This window comes from Arachis stenosperma, chromosome 10 (assembly GCF_014773155.1).
Source record: "Arachis stenosperma cultivar V10309 chromosome 10, arast.V10309.gnm1.PFL2, whole genome shotgun sequence".
Lineage (NCBI taxonomy): Eukaryota > Viridiplantae > Streptophyta > Magnoliopsida > Fabales > Fabaceae > Arachis > Arachis stenosperma.
The window spans coordinates 72,584,927-72,591,983 of record NC_080386.1 but is presented as its reverse complement, the minus strand read 5'-3'; positions in this window follow the sequence as shown (position 1 = coordinate 72,591,983).

Here is a 7,057-nt window from a genome sequence, read left to right as displayed (position 1 = left end):
CTAATGAGGAACCATGGGAATCTGAGGCTCACACTGAGACCATAGATATTCCATTTGATTTACTTCTGCCATTCATGAGCTCTGATGAGTATTCTTCCTCTGATGAGGATGAGTATGTCACTGAAGAGCAAGTTGCTAAATACCTTGGAGCAATCATGAAGCTAAATGATAAGTTATTTGGTAATGAGACTTGGGAGGATGAACCCCCTTTGCTCACCAAAGAACTGGATGACTTGTCTAGGCAGAAATTACCTCAAAAGAGACAAGATCCTGGGAAGTTTTCAATACCTTGCACCATAGGCACCATGACCTTCAAGAAGGCTCTGTGTGACTTAGGGTCAAGTGTAAACCTCATGCCTCTCTCTGTCATGGAGAAGCTAGGGATCTTTGAGGTACAAGCTGCAAGAATCTCACTAGAGATGGCAGACAATTCAAGAAAACAAGCTTATGGACTTGTAAAGGATGTTTTGGTGAAGATTGAAGACCATTACATCCCTGCTGATTTCATAGTCCTAGAGACTGGGAAGTGCATGGATGAATCCATCATCCTTGGCAGACCCTTCCTAGCCACAGCAAAGGCTGTGATTGATGTTGATAGAGGAGAATTGATCATTCAAGTGAATGAAGAATCCTTTGTGTTTAAGGCTCAAGGATATCCCTCTGTCACCATGGAGAGGAAGCATGAAGAGCTTCTCTCAAAACAGAGTCAAACAGAGCCCCCACAGTCAAACTCTAAGTTTGGTGTTGGGAGGCCACAACCAAACTCTAAGTTTGGTGTTGAACCCCCACATTCAAACTCTAAGTTTGGTGTTGGGAGGTTCCAACATTGCTCTGAGTATCTGTGAGGCTCCATGAGAGCCCTCTGTCAAGCTACTGACATTAAAGAAGCGCTTGTTGGGAGGCAACCCAATGTTATATTTTATCTATTTTCCTTTGTTATTTTATGTTTTCTGTAGGTTGATGATCATAAGAAGTCACAAAATCAATTGAAAAAGCAAAAACAGAATGAAAAACAGAAAGAAAAATAGCACACCCTGGAGGAGAACTTGCTAGCGTTTAAACGCCAGTAAGGGTAGCAGTTGAGCGTTTAACGCCCAGTCTGGCACCATTCTGGGCGTTTAACGCCAGAAAGGGGCACCAGATTGGCGTTAAACGCCAGAAAAGGGCAAGCACCTGGCGTTAAACGCCAGAAATGGGCACCAGCCCGGCGTTTAATGCCAGAATTGGCAAAAGGGTGCATTTTTGCACGCCACTTGGTGCAGGGTTGAATTTTCCTTGACACCTCAGGATCTGTGGACCCCACAGGATCCCCACCTACCCCACCACCCTCTCTCTTCTTCTCTACCCATTCACCAATCACCTCTACCACTCTTCCCCAAAAACCCCTCACCTATCAAATCCCACTATTCTCTTCACCACTCACATCCATCCTTCACAAAACCCTACCTACCTCACCATTCAAAATTCAAACCACTTTCCCTCCCAAACCCACCCATAATGGCCGAACCCTACCCCTCTCTTCACCCCTATATAAACCCATCTTCACTCCTTCATTTTCACACAACCTAAACACTACTTCTCCCCCCTTTGGCCGAACCATACGCCATCTCCATCTCCTCTATTTCTTCTTCTTCTACTCTCTTCTTTCTTCTTTTGCTCGAGGACGAGCAAACCTTTTAAGTTTGGTGTGGTAAAAGCATTGCTTTTTGTTTTTCCATAACCATTTATGGCATCCAAAGCCGGAGAAACCTCTAGAAAGAGGAAAGGGAAGGCAAAAGCTTCCACCTCCGAGTCATGGGAGATGGAGAGATTCATCTCAAGGGTGCATCAAGACCACTTCTATGAAGTTGTGGCCTTGAAGAAGGTGATCCCCGAGGTCCCTTTCAAACTCAAAAAGAGTGAATATCCGGAGATCCGACATGAGATTCGAAGAAGAGGTTGGGAAGTTCTTACCAATCCCATTCAACAAGTCGGAATCTTAATGGTTCAAGAGTTCTATGCCAATGCATGGATCACCAAGAACCATGATCAAAGTGTGAACCCGGACCCAAAGAATTGGCTTACAATGGTTCGAGGGAAATACTTAGATTTTAGTCCGGAAAATGTAAGGTTAGCATTCAACTTGCCCATGATGCAAGGAGATGAACATCCTTACACTAGAAGGGTCAACTTTGATCAAAGGTTGGACCAAGTCCTCACAGACATTTGTGAAGAGGGCGCCCAATGGAAGAGAGATTCAAGAGGGAAGCCAGTTTAACTGAGAAGGCACGACCTCAAGCCCATGGCTAGAGGATGGTTGGAGTTTATCCAACGCTCAATCATTCCCACTAGCAACCGGTCCGAAGTTACTCTAGACCGGGCCATCATGATTCATAGCATCATGATTGGAGAAGAAGTAGAAGTTCATGAGGTTATAGCCCAAGAACTCTATAAGGTGGCGGACAAGTCCTCTACCTTGGCAAGGTTAGCCTTTCCTCATCTCATTTGTCACCTCTGTTATTCAGTTGGAGTTGACATAGAAGGAGACATCCTCATTGATGAGGACAAGCCCATCACTAAGAAAAGGATGGAGCAAACAAGAGATCCTACTCATCATGAAATCCCTGAGATGCCTCAAGGGATGCACTTTCCTCCACAAAACTATTGGGAGCAACTGAACACCTCCCTAGGAGAATTGAGTTCTAACATGGGACAACTAAGGGTGGAGTACCAAGAACACTCCATTCTCCTCCATGAAATTAGAGAAGATCAAAGAATCATGAGAGAGGAGCAACAAAGACAAGGAAGAAACATTGAGGAGCTCAAGCACTCCATAAGATCTTCAAGAGGAAGAACAAGCCGCCATCACTAAGGTGGACCCGTTCTTTAATCTCCTTGTTCTTTATTTTCCTGTTTTTCAAAAATTATGCTTATGTTTATCTATGTTTGTGTCTTGTGATCATTAGTGTCTTAGTGTCTATGCCTTAAAGTTATGAATGTCCTATGAATCCATCACCTTTCTTAAATGAAAAATGTTTTAATCACAAAAGAACAAGAAGTACATGATTTCGAATTCATCCTTAAAACTAGCTTAATTATTTTGATGTGGTGACAATACTTTTTGTTTTCTGAATGTATGCTTGAACAGTGCATATGTCTTTTGAATTTGTTGTTCATGAATGTTAAAATTGTTGGCTCTTGAAAGAATGATGAAAAAGGAGACATGTTACTGAGGATCTGAAAAATCATAAAAAAATGATTCTTGAAGCAAGAAAAAGCAGTGAATACAAAAAAAAAAGAAAAAAGGAAAAAAAAAGGGAGAAAAACGAAAAAAAAAGAGAAGAGAAAAAGAAAAAGAAAAAAATAAAGTTGTGATCCAAGGCAAAAGAGTGTGCTTAAGAACCCTGGACACCTCTAATTGGGGACTCTAGCAAAGCTGAGTCACAATCTGAAAAGGTTCACCCAATTATGTGTCTGTGGCATGTATGTATCCGGTGGTAATACTGGAAGACAGAGTGCTTTGGGCCACGGCCAAGACTCATAAAGTAGCTGTGTTCAAGAATCATCATACTCAACTAGGAGAATCAATAACACTATCTGGATTTTGAGTTCCTAAAGAAGCCAATCATTCTGAATTTCAAAGGATAAAGTGAGATGCCAAAACTGTTCAGAGGCAAAAAGCTACTAGTCCCGCTCATCTAATTTGGAGCTAAGTTTCATTGATAATTTGGAGTCCATAGTATATTCTCTTATTTTTATCCTATTTGATTTTCAGTTGCTTGGGGACAAGCAACAATTTAAGTTTGGTGTTGTGATGAACGGATAATTTGTACGCTTTTTGGCATTGTTTTTAGTATGTTTCTAGTAGGATTTAGTTAGTTTTTAGTATATTTTTATTAGTTTTTAATTAAAATTTACTTTTTTGGACTTTACTATGAGTTTGTGTGTTTTTCTGTGATTTCAGGTATTTTCTGGCTGAAATTGAGGGACCTGAGCAAAAATCTGATTCAGAGACTGAAAAGGACTGCAGATGCTGTTGGATTCTGACCTCCCTGCACTCGAAGTGGATTTTCTGGAGCTACAGAAGCCCAATTAGCGCGCTCTCAACGGCGTTGGAAAGTAGACATTCTGGGCTTTCTAGCAATATATGATAGTCCATACTTTGCCTAAGATTGGATGGCCCAAACCGGCGTTCAAAGTCACCTTCAGAATTCCCAGCGTTAAACGCCGGAACTGGCACCAAAGTGGGAGTTAAACGCCCAAACTGGCACAAAAGCTGGCGTTTAACTCCAAGAAGAGTCTCTACACGAAAATACTTCAATGCTCAGCCCAAGCACACACCAAGTGGGCCCGGAAGTGGATTTTTATGTCTTTTACTCATCTTTGTAATTCTTAAGCTACTAGTTCCCTATAAATAGGACCTTTTACTATTGTATTTTCATCTTTTGATCACTTTAGATCTCTAGATCATCTTGGTAGCTATCTTTGAGTAGTTTCATGCTATCCTAGATCATTGGGAGGCTGGCCTCACGGCCATGCCTAGACCTTGTTCTTATGTATTTTCAACGGTGGAGTTTCTACACACCATAGATTAAGGTGTGGAGCTCTGCTGTACCTCGAGTATTAATGCAATTACTATTGTTCTTATATTCAATTTAGCTTGTTCTTATTCCAAGATATTCATTCGCACTCAAGAACATGATGAATGTGATGATTATGTGACGCTCATCATCATTCTCACTTACGAACACGTGATTGACAACCACTTCCGTTCTACAAGCAAACAAGGCTCTAATGTTTATCTCTTGGATTCTTTAACCGGAATCTTCGTGGTATAAGCTAGAATTGATGGCGGCATTCAAGAGAATCCGGAAGGTCTAAACCTTGTCTATGGTATTCTGAGTAGGATTCAATGATTGAATGACTGTGACGAGCTTCAAACTCGCGATTGTGGGGCGTTAGTGATAGACGCAAAAGAATCACTGGATTCTATTCCGACATGATCGAGAACCGACAGCTGGATAGCCGTGCCGTGACAGGGTGCGTTGAACATTTCCACTGAGAGGATGGGAGGTAGCCACTGACAACGGTGAAACCCTTGCATACAGCTTGCCATGGAAAGGAGTAAGAAGGATTGGATGAAGACAGTAGGAAAGCAGAGAGACGGAAGGGACAAAGCATCTCCATTCGCTTATCTGAAATTCTCACCAATGAATTGCATAAGTATCTCTATCTTTATCTTTATGTTTTATTCATATATCACCCATACCTATTTGAGTCTGCCTGACTAAGATTTACATGGTGACCATAGCTTGCTTCATACCAACAATCTCCGTGGGATCGACCCTTACTCGCGTAAGGTTTATTACTTGGACGACCCAGTGCACTTGCTGGTTAGTTGTGCGAAGTTGTGTTTATACCATGGTATTGAGCACCAAGTCTTTGGGGCCATTACTAGGGATTATTTGAGTTGTGAAAAGTAGTGATCACAATTTCGCATACCATATATACACTTGTAGAAAAGAAAAAAATAATATATATACAATAAAATATAAATTATACCTTTTGTCTCTAATGTATCAAAATTCTTTAAAATTATAAAAAAATAAATTTATTTAAAATGAAAGTAATGTGATTAAGTGTAATTTACTTAGATGTAATTAAAAAAATAATTGAATACTATGTACAGTAAAAAATTAATATTATTGAAAAATAAAATAAAATTAAAATTTATTTTTATGTATCATTTTTGTCCCTAACATTTTCGTCTTATTTAAGTCTCTAACGTTTCAAAATCGTCTCAATTTTGTCACGCCGTCAATTCTGTTAACGGATCCCTAACGGCAAGACAACATTGAGTCAATTTTGAAACGTTAGGGACTTAAATAGGACGATTGAAACGTTAGGGATAATTTTGGGATTTACCCCAAACGCTGGGGACAAAAATGATACTTTACTCAAAACAATTTTATATTCAGCCATATACATAATATTAGACTAAAAACACAATAACATGGTCATCAAGGTCAAAACAAAATCTATCTTCTTTGATTGATCTTTACTCGCTAGAATGCTAGATAAATGTTTCATGTTTCTTCCCTGCAATTAATTATGTATGTCTATGTCTATATAATTTCCAATGCAATTAAACTGATCTTAACATTTTCCATTCATAATAATAAAGTTTCATATAACAAAGTCTAGATTGACATGCAAGAAGCAGCAATAAGTTCACTTACCAATTCGAGCAAGACGATTTATCCATCGGGGGATGTGGCTTCTGCACTTTGATTTATCCATCAAACACCTCCCATTATTTTGGTGAGACGATCGCCACTCTCATCAATGGAGATGTTAAGGACAAGCATATGCACTTTGATTTCCCTCATAAGATTCACAAGCTTCTTCTTCGATGCTTGCATCCATTAAAGTGTTCACACTCATTCCAAGTTGTATAAAAGCAAAAATAATTCAATATATAAACAAAATCTGAACCTAGATCTAAATCCGAAGAAACATATGCATATGAAGAGAAGAATAACCATGGCATTTAGGGGAAGGAAGTAAATTGCAGCAGCGCAGCAGCAACAGAAATGTCAATTCACCCTACTTTCTAGGGTTTATGAACTAACTATCTTTCTATACAAAATCTTCATCCATAGAATCAAACCAAAGAAGAAAAAGAGACAGAGTAACAGAATGACAGAGTGGCGGTGACGCGAGCATAACGGTTCGATGGCGATGCGAAGCAGTGGAGAGGGAAGGTTGGTTTTTGAGATGAAATGGAGAAGGCACGAATTGGGGTAAAATATAACTTGTGAATTGGGGTGAAACAAGTGAGGCGGAAAAAATCGATGGCAAAGTCGTCGATTTTAGTTCAAAAATAAATTAACCTCTGGCAGTCTATTTTCATTTTATATAATAATAATACTCTCCATTTAATTTTAAAAAGGATCTTTATCGTCTAAATTATCGACACTAGACCGTCGATATTATAAATATTAAAATAAATAATGCATTATTTTAAAGAATAAGCATTCTTGCCCTACTCAATGGTTGATAGCACGGCCATAATATT